A 19,682-nucleotide genomic window follows, 5' to 3' on the forward strand; every position below is an offset into this window, starting at 1 on the left:
TGGGGGGCGGGGCCGGGCGTCCACTGCGCGCGGGTGTGGTCTCGTGGGCCCTGTCGTGGGTGTGGTCCCGGCTGGCAGCGAGTGTATATGTGTTGGGGGCGGGGGTGCGGTATCGTGGTGACTTTGAGGCCCGCAGCGCGCCCGACGTGTTGCCGGACGAGTGGCTTGGCCTCGCTCCCAGCGCCCGGACGTTGGAGGGGGGGTCACATCCGGCGGGGGGGGCGGGCCTCCAGGACCCCGGAAGTGTGGACTCCGGCTGCGATTTAACCCGCGACGGCGGTGGCGGCGGCCGCGGTAGGGGTAGGTGAGCTGGGGCCCGGGGAGGGGCAAGGATGGGGATGGGGGCGGCGCTGGCAATCGCTCCCAGCTCACCCCCGCCTGCCCGCCTCACTCCGGCAGAAGCTGGTGATTGGGCGCAAGGGGCGCGTGACTCCCGCTGAGAGCTGGCGCCCCGGCCCCTCGCCGTGGGAGGGCGGGAGGGAGGGAAAGAGGCATTGCCCGAGCTCCCCGCGCAGGTTGCGCCTCCAGCCCCGCCCCCTTCCTCGTACTTGAGCGTCTTGCTGGTCACCAGTCTGGTGACGTTAGAACAGGTTTACCCGTTGTGCAGGTGGGGAAACAGGCCTAAGAGTGGGATCTGACTTGCCAGCAGGAGTGCCGCTTAGTGGGTTCTGAGGGGCGCTCAGGTCTTTAACTCCCTGGCCTATGTCATTTCTCTAGGGCAGTGAGAATGTGGCTTTTCAGCCTTGGGGTCGTTCTTATCCTTTATTCTGGACCTGGACTTAGACTGCTCAGCATCACTGACCAGTGCATAGTCCTGCACCTGCTGGGTGCAAAGGGCATTGGTGTGTGTGTATCTCCAGTATGTACCTGGTTCTCCTGAGTTCAGAGAGCAGTGGTGTGTGTGTGTGTGTGTGTGTGTGTGTGTGTGTGTTTGTGTTTATTGGCAGAGTTGACTCTACACCTCAGGGTTTCAGCCCCTGAGACGAGTCAGTGCTTTCTCAGCTACCCACTGTCTAGGCTCACTCACCCTGGAATGTCCACCCTTAGCTCTGGAAACTTCACAGAAGCACTTCCTTTCACTTCAGTATCCCAGTAATACCATTGCTGATTCAGGCCTTTTCCACCGTCTTCATTGGCTCCTTGCCTCTTTTCCAGGAGTCCCATTTCCTACTGGTGCAGCCAGGATGCTGCCACCGGGCTCTCGGGTCTGTGATGGTCAGCCCTAGAGCTTGAGGTGGTGGTGACAAGGATTTGGGAAGGAAAGACTTTCTTTGGCTATTGTCCAAAGCCGAGACCCTGCACAGGCCTGAACTCTGATTCTGGATAGGACTGAAGACTTGGGATGAGACACTGCAACCCTAAAGTGAAGGTTCTTGGCAGTCATAGTGCCCAGAAAAGCTTTTATTCCTAGATTATCTTAGAAGTCTGGCTTGGTGCCTTTGTAATTTCCATTAGGTAGAAAAATTTCATTATAGACTTCATCTGGGCGGCTTTTGGTGGCTGTTTTTTGTTTTGTTTTGTTTTTTCCTAAGGTAGCAGTAGATCTGATTTCTTGTTTGGTTGCCATGTGCCAGGGGTTTTGTGAACATACTGGATTCTAGGAACACTTCAAGGTAGGTGGTGAGCCCATTCTGCAGGTGAAGTGAGTTGCAGAGATGTTAGGTAGGATCCCACCACCAATAAGTGGCCAAGTTGATTTTTAACCCATTTGTCTCATTTCAAAGCTTATTTGCTGGATGTTAAGAATCAACTGGGAGTTCCTTTTGTGGCTCAGTGGGTTAAGAACCTGACATAGTGCCCGTGAGGCCATGGGTTTAATCCCTGGCCTCATTACTGGGTTAAGGATCCGGCCTTTCAGAAAGGTGTGACATAGGTTGAAGATGTGGCTCAGATCCCATGTGGCTGTGGCATAGGCTGGCAGCTGCAGCTACGATTCAACACCTACCCTGGGAACTTCATATGCCACAACTGTGGCCCTAAAAAGAAAAAAAGAAAAAAAAATAAAGAATCATATGTGATCCTTGCTGAAAACACAGAGCCAGAGTTCCTGCTGTGATGTGACAGTTTAAGGATCCAGCATTGTCTCTGTAGTGGTGCAGGTTTGATCCCCGGCCCAGTGCAGTAGGTGTTGCTGCAGCTGTGGTGTAAATTGAAGCTGTGGCTCGGATTAGAAAAGAAAAAATACAGAAGAAAAAAAAAAAAAACCACTTCTGGAGATTCTTGCTTAGACTCTGGAGAGGGACCCAGGAATTTGTATTTTTAACACTTGCTTTGGGTGATTCTTATTGGGAAGCACTGCTTTAAGGAATCTAGATTTGCTGAGCTTGGAAGTAAAATTATTTCAAGGAATTCTTGTTATCTGTTTGCTTATTGCTGTGAAATTTGCTAATCCATAAATTTGCTGTTAAAAGGGTATTGGGGTAACTAGCTGGATGAATCATCTCTGGATACTGTTGGCCAGCCTAGTAGGGTTTTTCCAGACTGACCTAATCAGCTCAGAAAAGACCTTGTTTTAATCTGATTGGCTCTCTGTTCAGGAGTTGTTTCAGTTTCTCCCCTGGGTCTGGAGTTTTCAGAAGGTTTCAGTTTGTTCCCAAATAGATGCTCTCTAACAGAGAGATCTCTGTAAAGGCAATAGTCTCTGAGGTTTTGGGAGCTTGAAGGGCATGTTTATTTAGCAGGTTTTTCTTCCACTGCATCTTTCTCCCGTTTCACTGATGTATGTGAAATATTTGAGCAAATACCAAACAGGTTTGTCATGATTTAGTTGGGGCTGACAAGTAGAGTCCCTGAGGCTTAGGATGGTCCAGAGAGGGGGAGGAGAGATTGAACCAGGAAGGTTAAACAGATAACCCAGGTTAGGTATACCTAGCATTGAGGACATGTAAGTATTTTTAATTATGCTGCTAATTTATCTGCTTCCTCCTGGGCAGAATTACAAGTAGTAAAAGAGGCAAAGTCAGCATTATAGTATTACTTTTTCATCTTCTGTCCAGTGAACATTGATTTCTAGTTTAATTTCTTTGTAAACAAAGGATGTGCTTTGCTTGATTTGAATTGTGCTAATTTACTGAGACTTGTTTTATGGCCCAGCATATGGTCTATCTTGGTAAGTGTTCTGTGAGCACTTGCGAAGACTATGTTTTCTGCTCCTGTTGAGTGAATTGATCTATAAATTTCAGTTAGGTCAAGTTGGTTGGTAGCACTATTCAAGTCTTCTGTGTTCTTACTACTTTTCTATCTTCTTGTCTTATCAGTTATTGAAAAAGGGGCCTTGAAACTTCTGGCTATGATTGTGGATTTGTCAGTTTCTCATTATAGTTTTATCAGTTTTTGCTTCATGTGTTTTTTAAGTTCTGTTCCATACATAAACATTTTAGGGTGTTATGTTCTTTAAGTGAATTGACCTCCTTTATCATAAAATGACCCTTTTAATCCCTGGTAATATTTTTTTGCTCCAAAATCTGCTTTGTCCCCTTGGTCTTAATACAGCCAATCCAATTTACAAAAAAATTAGTGCTAGAGGATTGATATCCAGAATATTTAAAGAACTGCAACTCAACAATGAAAAAACAAACAACCTGATTAAAACGGGCAAAGGACATAATAGACATTTCTTCAAAGGAGATGTACAAATGACAAGTAGGCACATGAAGACTCTCAACATCATTAGTCATTAGGAAAATGTGAATCAAAATGACAACGAGATGCCACTTCACACTCATTAGAATAACTGTTATCCAAGGAGTTCCCATTGGTGATAGTAATGAACCCAACTGGTATCCATGAGGACATGGGTTTGATCCCTGGCCTTGCTCAGTGGGTTAAAGATCTGATGTCGCCATGAGCTGTGGTGTAGGTCGCAGATGTGGCTTGGATCCCACGTTGCTGTGGCTGTGGCCTAGGCCAGCAGCTATAGCTCCAGTTTGACCCCTAGCCTTCCACCTGCTGCATGCAGCCCTAAAAAGCAAACAAACAAACAAACAGCAACAACAACAAAACCCAGAAGTTTTGGCAAAGATGTGGAGCAATTGGAATCTTTATTTGTGTTGCTGGAGGGAATGGAAAATGTGCAGCTGCTCTGGAAAACAGTATGGCAGTTCCTCAAAAAATTAAAGAGAATTACCATGTGATGTAGCAATTCCAATTCTGGAGATATACCCTAAAGAAGTATAAGTAGAGACTCCAAACGGTTATTTGTACACCAGTGTTTCTGGCAGCTTTATTCACAATAATCAGAAGGTAGAAGCAACCCAAGTGTTTCCACTGATGGATGAATGGATAAACAAAATGTGGTACATGCATGCAATAGAATATTATTCAGCTTTAAAAAGGAAGGGAAATTGGACACATGTTACAACATGAATGAAACTTGAAGAAATAACGCTAAATGACACAAGTCAATCACAAAAGGACAAATGTTGCATGACTCCTCTTTTGTAAGCTTTCTGGAGTAGTTAAATTCATAGAGGCTGAAAGAAGAATGGTGGTTGCCAAGGGCTGGTGGATGGAAGGAGTGAGAGTGAATGTTTAGTGGGTGCAGAATTTCAGTTTGGGATAATGAAAGCATTCTGGAGATATGATGGTGATGTTTGTATAGCAGGGTGAATGTACTGATGCCACAAAACTACAGTTAAAATGATGCGTTTTATGTATGTTTTAACACAATTTTAAAAATGGATAGGGATTAAAACAATTAGTGTTAATATGGTATATTTCTTTACAGTCTTTTACTGTTGAACTATTTGTGTCTTTAAAGTGGGTTTCTTGAAGGCAGCATGTAGATGAGCTTTGCATTTTGTAAAATCCAGCCTTACAGTTTCTGCCTTTTAATTGGGATGTTTAGATCATTTACATTTAATGTGATTAGTAGTGTAGTTGGGTTTAACCCTCAGGGTCCTTTTGCTTCAACATCTTGCTCCAGATCATGCATTTTATTTTAACATGAGCATGTCATCTGGGATGTTTCCCTTGCAGTTCCTGCTGACAGTGTTCTCTGAGTCCAAGATGTGCCCGGGTGGGCCATCCTGCCAGAGGCTCCTCAGCAGGGTGCAGTCACCTGAGGGGCAGGCCTTGATTCTGAGGCACACAGGGTACTGGGATCTGGCAGGCTCCATCTCTGCTCTGGAGCACAGCATTTGGAGACTCTGCCAGTGTCTGGGGCCCAGGCTCTGTCTCTGACCTGAGTTTATGCCTGGAAGGTTAATGACCGTAGGTGGGTTTAATTCTACCATCTTGCTATTTGTTTTCAGTCTTTCCCGTGTTCTTTCTTCCCATTTCCCTTTTTTTCCTAACCTCTGGGATTGAGTAATTTTTATGATTCCATTTTATTTCTTTTATTAGTTTATTGGCTGTAACTCTTTTAAGTGGTTGCTTTGAGATTCATAGTATGCATTTTTAACTTGTCACAGTCTATCATCAAGTGATATTATATCACTTTACATATAGTACAAGAACCTTCAATAGTATACCCTCATTTCCTCCTTCCTGGCCTTTAACCTGTTGTGATCACATATTTCACTTTCTACATATATTTTAATCTCACAATACACTGTTACTATTTTGTTACTGTTTGTGCTTTGAACAGTCAATTGTTTTGTGAAGAGATTAAAAAGAAAAGCTCTTTTTTTTTTAAATTTACGTTTGTCATTTCCAGTGATTTTATTCTTCTCTGAGATCCAGATTTTCATTTTTGTTTTGCATTTCTTCTGATTTGAAGATTTAAAAAAAATTGTTTATTGCAATGGTCTGTTGGTGATGAATTCTTTTAGCTTTTGGATGTCTGAGAATGTCTTTATTTTGTCTTCGTTTTTGCAAGATGTTTTCCCTGGGTATAGAATTCGAGGTCAGTTATTTTTCTTTCAGCATTTTAGGATGTGGTTCTGGTGTCTTCCAGCTTGTGTTGTTTCATATAAGTAATCTGCTGTCATTCTTATTTTTGTTCTTCTGTTTTATGTGTCTTTTTTCCTTCTGGCTATTTGTCTTTTATTACAGATTTAAATAATTTAATTATAAAATGCATTAGTATAGTTTTCATATTTCTTGTGCTTGGGGTTAATTGAGTTTTTGGACTTGTGGGTTTAAAGTTTTCATCAAATTTGGAAAATCTTTTGGTAGTAATTCTTCAGCTATTTTCTCTGTTCGTCCCTCTTCTTTGGGGACTCCAGGTACATGTATTTTAGTATGTTTAAAGTCATTCCACAGTTCTCTCTGACGCTCAGTTTTTACTCCCTGGTCTTGTGTGTGTGTGTGCATGTGCACACGTGCATCTTGCATGATTTCTATTGCTGTTTCTTCAGGTTCACTGATCTTTTCTTCTGTAGTGTCTAATCTGCTGTTATTCCCATTCAGTATACTTTTTATCTCAGACATTTGTGATTTCCATTTCTAGAAGTTTGATTTGGATGTTGTTTTTTTTTTTTTTTTTATCTTTTTCATGTCCTTACCTAACATGCTCTATCTTCTTTAGTTTCTTGACTATATGGAATGTGGCTGCAGTAACCATTTTTTGGGTCCTTGCCTGCTAATTCTCTTATCTGTTTTTTGGAGTCTCTTTCTATTGATTGATATTTTTCCTCATTATGGATCATATTTTCTTGCTTTTTTGTACGTCTAGTAATTTTTGATTAGATGTCAAATGTTGCAAATTTTACTGTGTTGGATGCTGGATATTTTTGACTTCTGTAAATATTCTTGGCATTGTTTGAGGACACTGTTAAGTTACTTGGAAACACTTTGCTCCTTTGAAGCCTTTGTTAGCTGGGACAGATCAGCCTTTAGACCAGGCTACCATTAGTACCCTCTTCAGTACCCTACTGATGGCCTGTGAGTTATGAGGTATTTCCACTGGCTGCTGGGGACACAGATTATTCTGGGCTCAATCTGAGGTGCAAAGATTGTTTCCTCTAATCCTCACCAGTATTGTCAACAGTCCACTGAAAAGAGGGGAACTCACTGCCAATTTCCATAGTTTCTCTGTGTAATTCTTTCCTTTCTGGTGTTTGACCCTGTAAACTCTGGCTTCCTTGGCCTCCCTAGAGTTCTACCTCTCTATTCACAACTTGAGGAGACTGTTGGGCTCTGCCTGGGTACCCTCTCCCTGTGCCATGGCCTGCAGACTCTCTCTAGACAGTAAGTTGGGGCAACTGTAGAGCCCACATCATTTGCTCCCCCCATCTCAGGAATCAGTCCTCTGGTGCCTGATGTCCAGTGTCTGAAAACTGTTGTTTCATTGATTTTTGTCTGCTTTGTAGTTGTCTGAGGCAGGAGAGTAAATCTGATCCCTGTTCCTCTTAAGTTTGCCAAAAAGTCGAGGTCCCTGTGCAGTCAGCACTCACTGAGCATCTCCTGTGGCTGAGTGTTGACCTAGGTGCTGGGTTGCAGACATGAGTGAGCTGTGTGCTGGGCTTTGGGGAGCTCCCAAGACTTATAGATGTGGAATATTTATCAGTGACCAGAAGCATGTTGTTTGCTCTGGGACTAGTAGGTAAAACAGAGTGTCAGGGTGGAGTCCACAGCCCATGGGGGAAGGGAGAGGGGGCCTAGCTGGAAGGGGCTTGGGGTCCCGCTGGTTCAGGGCCCTGTATGCCAAGCCAAGGAGCGCAAGATTTTGGATGTGATATCAAAGTACTGTTGGGTTTTTTTGTTGTTGTTGTTGTTGGGGGGGGTTAAGGGGGGGAAGGTTTTAAACAAGATGTGAGGGCTCTGATTGGCTGCTCTCTCTAGAGATTATTGGGGAATATGGAAGAGGGCTGGAGAGGGCTGAGTCTGTTTGAACTTGGTGGGCAGCTGCTGGAGAGGCTGGACATTCTGCATCAGGATGGAAATGAGTCCAGAACTCAGCGTGGACACTGGGATGGCATTGCCACCTCTCACCTGTTTGCTGATGGCCTTTGAAGATTCATGCCCCAGTCAAGAGTAGATTTGAGGAGGCTCTGGCCTGGTTTTTCTTTTTCTGTGGATGCACTTTTACCCTCAGAACATCTACCTGCCTCTCCTGGACCCAGAAGTTTGTAGGGTCAGACATCACTGGCAAGGGTAGGGCCTAAAGTTGCCCCACTTTATGCCAGCCTAGGGTGGCTCCAGATCAGTGAGAAGAGCAAATCTCATCCTGTTGGACTTTGAGCAGACACCCTTGAGTGACCGCATACAGACTCTTGGTTATTTGCCTTGCCTGAGTGTGTCTTTGGCTTGATCTTAATCTTGATCCTTCCTTAAGGGAGGCTGAACCTGTTTGTTCAGCTTGATCTGCAGATTAGAAAGTGTGGGGTAGGGTGGAGGACTGACAGCTGCAGAGTGAGATCCTTTCTGAGTCATCCTAACAGTTGGGACAGATGGGAACAAACAGGAGTTCAATGGGAAGTAGCTTAGGATTGTTTTCTTTTCAAGTCAGAGCCAGGGACCAGACAGGAAGAGGCTTCTTTAAGTGGCGGGGTTGGGGTTTACTGTCAGCAAGTTGATTAGATGCTTATTAGGTGACCTGCTTATTAGATGACCTATTTCTTGACCATGGTGTTAACTGAAGTTGAATGCTGTTGATCTGACTTTCATTCTCTCTGTTCGCTAATGTGGTCTCTGGAGGAATCTGAAGTTCTGTCTCTTTAGTGTCCACGTGGGGAAGGGCTTGAGTTGCAGAGGTAGGAGTGTGCTGAGTGGGTGGGTGAGCTCAGCCACAGTGATGAGAATGACGACCTTTATTGAGCCTGGCTTGAGAGCTGGGTGTTAGACTTCCGGCCACTCACTCTTTTCATCCTTCTAAAAGTCACGTGTTACAGAGGAGACAGAGGTATGGAGAGATGAAGTAACCGGCCTCTGCCTTTCCTTGCTTCCTCTCCCAGAGCGTCATCCTGCCCCACCCCCACGTGTTCTGTGAGTACCACATAGCACTTACTGCTGCAGAACCGCCCCCCCACCCAGCTGGGGAGGCTTCACAGCTGGAGGAGGGGGGCTTGCGCAAGGGCGGGGCAGGGAGGGCTGGGATCTGCCGAGGGGAGGGGCTCTGGCAGTGGTTTTCCAGCTGCCTTCTGGGAAGATGCTTGGGGGCCCCCTTGAGGTCAAGGAGAAGACTGAGCTGGGTGAATAGGGCTCTCCCGCTACCCATTTGCCCAGAGCATGGCCTCTGTGATCTGTTCTTTGTGCTGGGGGGTTCTGATGCTTTGTTCGGGGGAAAAAAAAAAATGTTCTCCTTTTTAATTTTTTACTATCTTAATTTATATTTTATTTATTTATTTTGCTTTTTAGGGCCGCACCCCTGACATATGGAGCTTTCCCAGGCCAGGGGTCTAATCAGAGCTATAGCTGCCAGCCTACGCCACAGCCACAGCAATGCAGGATCCAAGCTGCATCTGCAACCTACACCACAGCTCCAGGCAACACCGGGTCCTTAACCCACTGAGCCAGGCCAGGGATCAAACCCGCAACCTCATGGTTCCTAGTTGGATTTGTTTCTGTTGTGCCACGGTGGGAACTCCTGTTCTCCTTTTTTAAAAAAAAAGTTGAAGAAGTTTAGGAAAATGACAGGAGTGGGCACACCAGGCAGGTGGGAGAAGAGGATGGAGATGGCATATGTCCTGACAGCATGTCAGGCTGTGCGCAGACTGCTCCCAGTAGGGGGTGGGGTGGCGATAAGCTGGGGACACAGGTAGGGGAGAGATGGCTGCCTCAGGGAAAATGCAGTTGGAAGTAGAGTTTTCTTAAAAAAAATTCATCCAGAGATGCCTGGCACCTTGGTGGTGGGAAGACCCATTTGGAGTTTGTGGAAAAGCAGTGATGTCTGCACCTAAAAGACATTGGAGCAGTGACGAGATAAAACCTGGTGATGGGGCAGAGCGTATAAATTAGGAGTTTGGGATTGACCCATACACACTACGCTGTATAAACTAGATAAAGCACCTACTGTATAGCACAGGGAACAAACTCGCTGTCTCAAAATAATCTAGAATGGAAAAGAATCTGAAAAAGTATATGTGTATGTTCCATGTATATATCTTGTCCTGAGAGATTGTACACCCCCCCCAGTAGATGTATGGCCCCTCATATTTGTGGGCCTTGGTTCAGATTGGTCTGCAGCCTGTTGGGGAAAGCCACACCCTTTGCACCCCTCTGGGACCTGTTCTTTCAGAGCCTCCCACATGAGCCAAGCTGGGTGCCAGCAAGGTTAGGGCACATTTTACAACCATAAGTGTTTTGGGTTTTTTAATTTAATTTTAATTTTAATTTTTTTTTTCTTTTTACAGCTGCACCTGCGGCATATGGAAGTTCCCAAGCTAAGGGTCGAAGCCGAGCTGGAGCTGCAGCTGCGGCCTACACCACAGTGACAGCGACGGCGGATCTGAACCACATCCGAGACCTACATCACAGGTTTCGGCAATGCCAGATTCTTAACCCCACTGGGTGAGGCTAGGGATTGAACCCACATCCTCACAAAGGCAGTGTCGGGGCCTTAACCTGCTGAGCCACAATGGGAACTCCAGTTTTGTTTTTAAATTTTATTGGAGAATAGTTGACTTACAGTGTTGTGTTAATTCCAGGTGTACAGCAAAATGAATCCACTGTACATGCACATATATCCATCCTTTTTCACAGTAGGTTTTAATAAGATGTGAGAGCGTATGAATTAATGCTCACCCCTGGCTTGGTAGTGTTCCTAGCACCTCAGGAGTTTGCTTGTGAAATCCTTATAACCACCCCCTGGTGTTGGTAGAATTAGTTCCATTTTACCAATGAGAAACAGAATGAGGAGGCTGAATAATTTGCCCAAGGTCCTGTAGCTAGTAGAAGGTCAGGCTGAGGTTTAAATCCTGAATGTTGGGCTCCCGAGTCCTCAGCTCTTTCCGCTGCCTTTCCTACTGCCCTGACTATTTAGCATGGGGAGGGAGCTCCAACCCCAGTCCCAACTCCAGAAGTTCCTTAGAAAGAGTGAAAACTAAAAAAGTCTCCCTTCTGGAGCTAGTATGTCCAACTTTTCGATGGAGTTTGGAGCCAGGTAAGAAACACTTGCTGGTTTGGTTCGCTTTTATTAACTCCCATGGGAGGTTAGATGACTGAACAGTCTGGTTACTTGATTGTATGGGTGGAATCACTCTGGGGAAAGAAAACTAGATCAGGTCAACACGTATTTCAACACGTATTTCCTCACTAAGCAGCAGGCTTAGGAAGGTTTCTAAGGCAACTGCAGGTGTATTTGACCTGAGGGGCGGGATGGGGCCAGTTCCTTACATCATCCGCAGACTGACTGACCTGGGCAGGTTGCCATGGTAACAGCTTCCCACGCTACCCTAGGTAGATGTGGGAAACTTACAAGAAACCAGAGGCCTTTACCACTCTCCTTACAGTATGATTTCAGGCTTGAAGTAGCTGGCAAGGAAGGGTTGGCTGGGCCTGGTGAGTAACTCGAGCCAGTGCCTTAGCTCCTGGAGGAGCCAGGAAACGGAAGCACCTGGCTCAGTCACAGTTCCTTGTTATGGTTCAGTAGTAGCAGTCATTTTGCTTGACTCAATCCTGAGCCTCCAGGGGTGTCAGGACTCACCTCTCATCATCAGACTGCCCCCTACAGGAGGCAAAATAATGAATACTTGTTCAGTGCTCAGGAGCTTGCAAAGCCCTCTCGGGGCCTTAGGTACACACACGCTCCCCAAGGTGGGATTATCATCAGAGTGCCCATTTTCCAGATCAGGAAACTGAGGTTAAGGGACTTGGTCAAAGCCACACAGTTAAAGAACTGAGGGCCAAAGTGCAAACCCAGGACATCTGTCCCCAGATTCTGTGCGTTTCTCCACTGCACCCAGCCGGGGAGAGCTGGCACTGACTGTTTAGGCAGCAGCGATGGGTGAGGGGCACAGCAGGCCGCCTCGGAACTGGTTACCTTACTCTGAGCGCCCTCATGCTTAGAAAATGCTGCACTGTGCTTTCAGTCTTTACTTGTTTTCGTTTTCTTTTTCTTTCTTTTTTTTTTTTTTTTTTTCCTGAGTTTATCCTTGCATGGGATCTGGTATGAGTTGAAGCTATTTGTTGTTGAGCTGAACAATCCTGAGAAAGTTGCTCATTGAGCAAGAGCCATCCATACCTTGTTTCTCCCCCCTCTGTTGAGGACACATCTGGAGGGCTGCCCTGAGGTCCCCACTGTGATGTCTCTGCAGCCTCCCCTCGGGGGCCAGCGCTGCGCGTGAGAAAGGGCCCTGCCTCCGGCCTCCACCCACAGAGTGTAGTGTAGTCGCCTCTGGGCCACACTATCTTCCACTAGATCGTGTTCTCCCTGTTCGAGGTATGTGAGTTTGATTTTGTTAAGATAGGAAGTAGTGGAAAGAAGTTGAGGCCAAGAGATGCAAGCAGCAGGGGCCACTGGCTGGAGACTTCATGTCCCCTCACTGTGGTGTGCAGGATACCACCGCCCAGGGGCCGCACCTGCAAACCGCCCCCTCGGTTCTGGCTGGCACTGCTCCAGCTTTATCCATCCCCACACCGTGCTTCGTGACAGAAAGTGGGCTCCAGGACACCCCTGAAATGTCTGTCACCTCGACCCTCTCGTCCCTCTTGTCCCCCTCCGCCCCCTCCTCTGTGGAGTCTGTCCCCTCACCTGTGTCTCTCATGGAGGGGATGGGTGTTGATTTCAGGTGACAAACCACAGCCCACGCCGTGTTGGTCACAACTTTGAATTGGTTCCTGAAGTTTAAAGATGGGGAGATGGCACATGGGCTGGAGCTTGTGCTTTCAGGGGACACGGTGTCTGACTCACCTGCCTGGGCTTCTGTGGAGGCGAAAGCTGCAGGGGAGAGCAAAAAAAAAAAAAAAAAAAAAAGGAAAGAAAGAAAAGGAAAGAAAGCTTTTTTCCTGTGAGGAAAGCTGACACATTTTCCTCTTCTTAGTGAAGGGAACACAGATTCGCACCTGCTCGCCTCCCACCTCCTTCTCGGTCTGACTTTCGGTTGGTGGTGTCACCCCCGCAGAGGTGTTGTCTCTGTACCTGTGAACGAGGCGTTGCTGCCTCCCCGCCTTCGCAGCCTTCCCCACCCCGTCTCCCCACCCCCCAGAGATGCCCCCCTCCCCACTTCTTCCTCCAGACTCACTTGTATTCACTGTGATTTGCTGCGAAGTGTTCTGTTTTTTTAAAAGCAAACCGAGTTCCCTGGGAGTTAGCATCAGTCTGCACCCAAGGCTGTGTCTGGCACATAGACGGCAGTAAATATTTACTCCGTCCCTCTGTCCCCATTTATCCCTCCTCCCTTTATCTGGGACCCTGCACAGTTCTTGGCATATAGTAACTGCTCATTAAATGTTTCTTTAGCGAAGCAGGAAGAAATGAGTGAAGGCTGAAAAAGCAGGAGAAGCCATGTCCTCATAGCCCTGTGTCCTGTGTGACAGCCTGGTTCTCTCCCTGCCTCCGTCTGTTTTTCTGCACGCATCACCCTGAGCAGTCTGGGTACCAGCCCTTGCTGGGTCCTGGGAATACAAAGGTGAACAAGAATTCTCCTTGCCTTTTAAAATTTTTTTGCCTGTGCCCTTGGCATGTGGAAGTTCCTGGGCCAGGGACTGAACCTGTACCACAGCAGTGACCCAGGCTGCTACAGTGACCATGCCAGATCCTTAACCTGCTGTGCCCCAGGGAACTTCCCAAATTCTCCTTGCCTTTGCAGGGCCTGCCTCACCTTAGCTCTTCTCTCCTGGTCCCCCAGACCCTGGGCAGACTCTGGGCACTGCCCAAGAATTACCCAGCATCCTCCTGGGCACCTGGAAGGGGAAGGGGGTCCAGGTCAGGGTCTGAGTGCCCAGGGGTGATGAAGTCCCTGGACTCCTCAGGCCTCCAGAAACGAAAGCCTACAGACTTGGTGCTTTAGCCTATGGACTGAATTGTTTCTTAGTCTTAGCTCCAGCGCACCCCCCACCACCTTGGCCCCTGGTTCTCTACTTGGTGGCGTCCCAGGACATTGGGGCTGTCCTGAGAAGTGCTGGTTTGGATCTTTTTGCCACCATGGATGATCTGGTGGCAGAACGCTGATGGTGGCAGATGCTCAGACTTCAGGGCACCTGCTCTGTGGGTTTGGGTAGAATATTGTCTTGATCTTTTCCATTTTCAAATTATGGACCCAGTGAAATGCTTGCTGCTTTCAGCCTCAGGGGGACTCAGGATCAGGTGACATCTGTGGACTCCTGAAAGAAAGGCACTGCTCACTTCCAGGGGTGGTGATGCAGCCATAAATCTCATAAGATGGAACCTGCCTGCTCCTCGGGCCTGTGATGTTGTCGGCGGGCCACGTTCGAGGTGCCTCCACCTGGGAGGCAGGCGCTGGGGAGCACACAGATACTCAGTGGCTTTTCATGGCCTTGTGATCTCTGCGTCTCGGATGACCTTGTAACTGAACTGTCCCCTCATCGCTCCCTCGTGTCGTTTGTGAACTCAGAATACCGGACATGGGAAGGGACTTGGGCCTCCGGGAGTTTGACGCCAACGGTTTGTAGGACCTTGGGTGACAGAGCCGTTCACGGGACCTGGGGCGGTACCCTTCCTCTTTCTCTCTGCCCTTTGTTTCATCTCTGAAATAGGGGTAACGATGCCCTGGACCCACTTTATGTATTAGACTGATTATATAAATGAATGGGAGAGTATGCGAAGGCCTTTGATCTCAGAAGAAAGGAGCCGTGGGACCATCAGGGTTCCATTTTGTAAGGAAGGAAAATTGAGGGGGCCGCTTTTGGGTGTGGGACCCTGAACGCCCTATTCCAGAAGAAACGGGGACGTGTGGCTCTTAGACAAGCCTGCAGCGCCTCGTGGGGCAGGGTGAGAGGAGGCGACTGGCTGGGCAGAGCCTGGTGGAAGGCGCAGCAGGCCAGGTCAGGGCTCCTAGGTCTCTTGTCGCCATAGGCAAGTTACACACCACTCTACCGTGATTTCGCCACCCATGAACGGGGCATGGTAGAGCTGAGAGGGATATTGAGTGAGGTTCCAGAAAAGGTGGAATTAGAAGAAAAGTTGCTGCAGCCCGCAGCCCGCAGCCTGCTATGGCTGATCTCACCCGAAAACATGCCATATGGCAAGAGGTTGGTTTCCAGGAGTATCAAGGGCATCGGAAGCTGCGGGCTGAACTTGCGAGGTCATTCTCACGGGGGCTGGCCTGTATGAAATGGAGGTGTTTCATACCTCAAGTTCTTGAGGCATCGCAACCATGTGTGGCCTGCTTTGAAGTCTGCAATGAGAGAGAATTGACACCAGGAGAAAGGCTTTTTATGACCCCGGGGCGGAGATGGTCTTTCTTCTGGATTTCGGGGCAGCCGTCTTTCCCAGTCGGAGTGGCAGAGATGGTCATCACAGATGGGCACAAACGCCAGGTGTAAGGCTCTGGCGCAAACCAGCACATCACCCCATGGAACAGAATTCCCTTCCCCGGCGAGGGGCCTGATCCAGGGAGAGGGTGGTCTGATGAGGAGAGCTGTGTGTTTCCTTCCTTGCCCACCTTAGGGTGAATTCCGGCAGCCTTGAAAGACTCAGGATTATCCACCCAGTGTTCTTAGCAGCGTGGTTTGCAGTAGCCAGGACGTGGACGCACCCTCAGTGTCCCTCAGCAGAGGAGAGGATAAAGAAGCCGTGGTACCTCGACACTATGGACTGTCACTCAGCCATAGAAAAGAAGGAATTAACGCCACTTGTAGTAACATGGATGGACCTAGAGGGTATCATGCTAAGCGAGGGAAACCAGAGAGAGAAAGACAAATACCCTATGATACTGCTTATATGTCAAATCTTAAAAAAAAAAAGATGCAGATACACTTATATACACAGCAGAAATAGACCCACAGTCATAAACCAACTTAGGGAGTTCCCCTTGTGGCTCAGTGGGTTAAGAACAGAGAGTCCCTGCAGAGGCAGGACAAGAATCGGGGGCTCAGTCCCTCTGTGCTCTTTCTCCTGAGTCTCCGCCGGGACCCCACAGGCACTTTCCTTCAGGTGCCCATTGCCCGGGCCCGTGTAGACACAGCGACGGGGCACTCCAGGATTTAAATTCCAGATGTGCAGCCCCGTGACATCCAGCAAGCACCACCAAGTTAAGGCCCTACTGCAGCATTAGGACCGAGCAGCAGAACCTGAGGCTACAGTGGGGAGAGGACCCCTCCCAGGCTCTGCTGACCCCACGAGGAGGTCCCTACGTCCAGCAGGCCCACCACAACATCAGGCTTTGAGAAGGCCAGGAGAGCCACACTGCCCACAGGCCGCGTCAGGGAGGCCCGAGGGGCTGGGGCTGCCCCCCTCCCCCAACCCCCAAAGGCCTGATTCTCGTCCTGCCTCTGCAGGGACTCCCAGGACTCCTTGCCAGATCCCTTCCTCTCCTGGGGTCTTTGCTTCTCCTCTGTTAGATGAGGCTTCACCCACCTGAGTTCCCACAAAAAGCTGGGGGACGGGCAGGAAGCCCACAGATGCCAAACTGGCTTGACCTGGGTAGCTTAGTAACAATGGAAAGGTCATTAAAAACTGAAATTCAGTCATTATGCCAGTCGAAGTAAGTCAGAGAGAGAAAGGCAAATGCTTTTTGATTTCGCTTCTGTGTGGGATCAAAAAACACAAATAAACAGAGGTAACAGAACAGTCACTGCAAATGGCAACATGGATGGAACTAGAGACTCTCATCCTGAGTGAAGTAAGTCAGAAAGAGAAAGACACATACCATATGATATCACTTATATCTGGAATCGAATATAAGGCACAAAGGAACCTTTCCACAGAAAAGAAACTCATGGACTTGGAGAACAGACTTGTGGTTGCCAAGGGGGAGGGGGAGGGAGTGGGGTGGACTGGGAGTCTGGGTTAATAGATGCAAACTCTTGCCTTTGGAATGTATCAGCAATGAGATCCTGCTGTGTAGCCCTGCGAACTATATCTAGTCACTTAGGATGGAGCATGATGGAGGATAATGTGAGAAAAAGAATGTATATTTGTATGTGTGACTGGGTCACTTTGCTGTACAGTAGAATATTGACAGAACTCTGTAAACCAACCATAATGGAAAAAATAAAAATCATTTAAAATTTCAAAAAAGCAGTTCCCGTCGTGGTGCAGTGGAAGCAAATCCGACGAGGAACCATGAGGTTGCCAGTTCGATTCCTGGCCTCGCTCAGTGGGTTAAGGATCCGGCGTTGCCACGCGCTGTGGTGTAGGTTGCAGACGTGGCTCGGATCTTGGCGTTGCTGTGGCTGTGGTGTAGGCTGGGGGCTACAGCTCTGATTGGACCCCTAGCCTGGGAACCTCCATATGCTGTGAGTGCAGCCCTAAAAAAAAAAAAAAAAGAAAAAAAATTTAAAAAAATCATAGATACTGAGGGCAAAGAGGTGATTGCCAGAGGCGGGGGTGGGGTCGGGGGAGGAGAGAAATGGGTGAGGGAGACTGAGGGGTACAGACTTCCAGTTGCAAAATAAGCGAGTCACGGGTATGAAATGTACAGTGTGGGGAGTATGGACAATAAGGCAGTACCAGCTTTGTGTGGTGACTTCCCGTAACCCTGGGGCTCAGTTTGAAAAGCATGGAAAAAAGTCACTCCATTGTGCAACGGGAACGAACAGTGTTGTCGGCCAATTGTAGTTCAAACCTACAAATAAACTCTTAGAAAAAGAAATCAGATCTGTGGTTGGGGGGCGGTGGAGCGACAGGCAGGGGGATCAGACGAAGGCAGTCAGGAGGTACAGACTTCCCGTCATAACGATAAATCAGCACTAGGGGTGATAAATGATGAATACATCACGATAAATATCACTGAGAACAACAATTTGTAAGATTTTACTTACAAAAATATAGTTTATAGGGAGTTCCCATGTGGCTCATCAGTAATGAACCTGATCAGGATCCATGAGGACACAGGTTTGATCCCTGGCCTTGCTCCGTGGATTAAGGATCCTGCATTGCCCTGAGCTGTGGTGTAGTCGACGATGCGGCTCAGATCCTGAGTTGCTGTGGGCTGTGGTGTAGACCGGCAACTACAGCTCCAATTTGACCCCTAGCCTGGGAACTAAGGGTGTGGCCCTAAAAAGACAAAGTAAGAAATTACAAAAACAGCGTGAGTGTAATGAACACCACACTGTTGTGTATATGAAAGTTGCCAAAGAGAGTAAATCCTAAGAGTTGTCACTGCACACACAAAACTTGTTTTCCTCCTCCTTTAGTTGTGTGTCTAGAGGAGTTGATGGACAGTCACTAAACTTACCGTGATGATCACTTCATGATGCGTGTGAGTCCGCTCGTTATGCCAGAGCTCCTTTGGGGGCTCAGCGGGGTAAGAACCTGACATGGTGTCCATGGGGATGTGAGTTTGGTCCCTGGCCTCGCTCAGTGGCTTAGGGATCCAGCGATTCCACAAGCTGTGGTGTTGGTTTCAGATGGGGCTCAGATCCGGTGTCACTGTGGCTGTGGTCTAGGCCCCAGCTGCAGCTCCGATTCGACCCTTAGCCCAAGAATTTCTAGGTGCCACAAGTGTGGCCATAAAAAAAAAAAAAAAAAAAAAAAATTGGAGTTCCCGTCTTGGCGCAGCAGAAACAAATCTGACTAGGAACCATGAGGTTGTGAGTTCAATCCCCGGCCTCGCTCAGTGGGTTAAGGATCCGGCGTTGCCACGTGCTGTGGTGTAGGTTGCAGACGTGGCTCGGATCTTGGCGTTGCTGTGGCTGTGGTGTAGGCCGGCAGCTGTAGCTCCGATTTGACCCCTGGCCTGGGAACCTCCCTATGCCGAGGATGCGGCCCTAAAAAGCAAAAAGCAAAAAAAATCATTATGCTCTATGCCTTAAACTTACACAGGGCTGTGTGTCAGTTATAGCTCAATAAAACTAGAAGGAAGGGAAGGAAGAACGAAAGAACCCTGCAGACCCTGAAGTTCTGGCTTGGGAGGAGGACCCAGTTCTCTGGCTTCAAACAGGGACTCAGGGCGGTTCCCGCACACACGGCGAGAAGCCACCTGGACTGGCTGAGGCCCTGCTGCTTCCTGGCCTGGGGACCTCTGGCACTTCTCAGAGCCTCGTCCTCAAGGTTGGATAGAAGCAGTCCTGGCTGTGTAACATGGTTGGGAGGGTCTTGGTAACCTTGGCAAAGACTTAGGCAGTGCTTACTGTGTTCCAGGCACTGCTGTTTACCTGATGGAGAAGCTGAGGCATAAAGAGATCAGATAACACAGCTAGTAAGTGACAGCACCAGGCTTCAAATCCAGGGAGCCTGGCTCCAGAGTCCATTCTCCTACCATCTAGGCCAGTGGTTCTCGAAGTGTGTTCCAGGAACCCCCTGGGGGGGGTCTCCGTGACCCTTTCAGGCTGTCCATGAGGTCAGAACGATTTTCGTAACCTAAGACATCATTTTCCTTTTTCCTCTTTCCTGAATGAGTGTGCAGGGGAGTTTTCAGAGGGTACACGGCATCCTTCTAAGAGCTAGTGTGTGTGTGTGTGTGTGCGCTTTCATATCTCTGTGTTTGAAACATCTCTCACTTCTAATTGTGACATATGTCAATAGCTAAGGTCCATATAAATGAAAACTCTGTTCTTGGGGTGTCCTCCATAATGTCAGGAGTGGCAAGTCCTGGAGTTGCCGTTGTGGCTCAGTGGCTTAAGCACCTGACATCGTGTCTGTGAGGATGCGGGTTCAATCCCTGGCCTCTCTCGCTGGGTTAAGGATCCGGTGTTGCCTCAAGCTGCAGTGTAGGTCACAGATGCAGCTCTGATCC

At 48.0% G+C, this 19,682-nt stretch overlaps 1 protein-coding gene across 31 annotated transcripts in view; it reads left to right on the plus strand.

Moving 5' to 3' along the window:
- The first annotated feature begins 247 nt into the window (after nucleotides 1-247).
- Nucleotides 248-19,682, plus strand: part of VPS37C (VPS37C subunit of ESCRT-I) — a 29,251-nt gene continuing 9,816 nt past the window's right edge. For 3 of the 31 annotated variants that reach the window (XM_085010036.1, XM_085010037.1, XM_021082958.2), the window contains exon 1: nucleotides 248-300. The gene's annotated coding sequence lies outside the window, so the exon portion shown is untranslated. Of the gene's footprint in view, nucleotides 305-534; nucleotides 608-8,761; nucleotides 8,869-13,282; nucleotides 13,452-18,141; nucleotides 18,252-18,769; nucleotides 18,998-19,087; nucleotides 19,287-19,682 lie in introns of those variants that run through there. The other 28 variants (XM_085010039.1, XM_021082961.2, XM_085010038.1 and 25 more) reach the window with 26 other exon arrangements.

The sequence above is a fragment of the Sus scrofa genome, chromosome 2, assembly GCF_054392235.1.
Source record: "Sus scrofa isolate SSC_HxYL_T2T_F1_AM1 chromosome 2, Sscrofa_HxYL_maternal_Yorkshire_Landrace_v2.0, whole genome shotgun sequence".
In the NCBI taxonomy this organism is placed as follows: Eukaryota; Metazoa; Chordata; class Mammalia; order Artiodactyla; family Suidae; genus Sus; species Sus scrofa.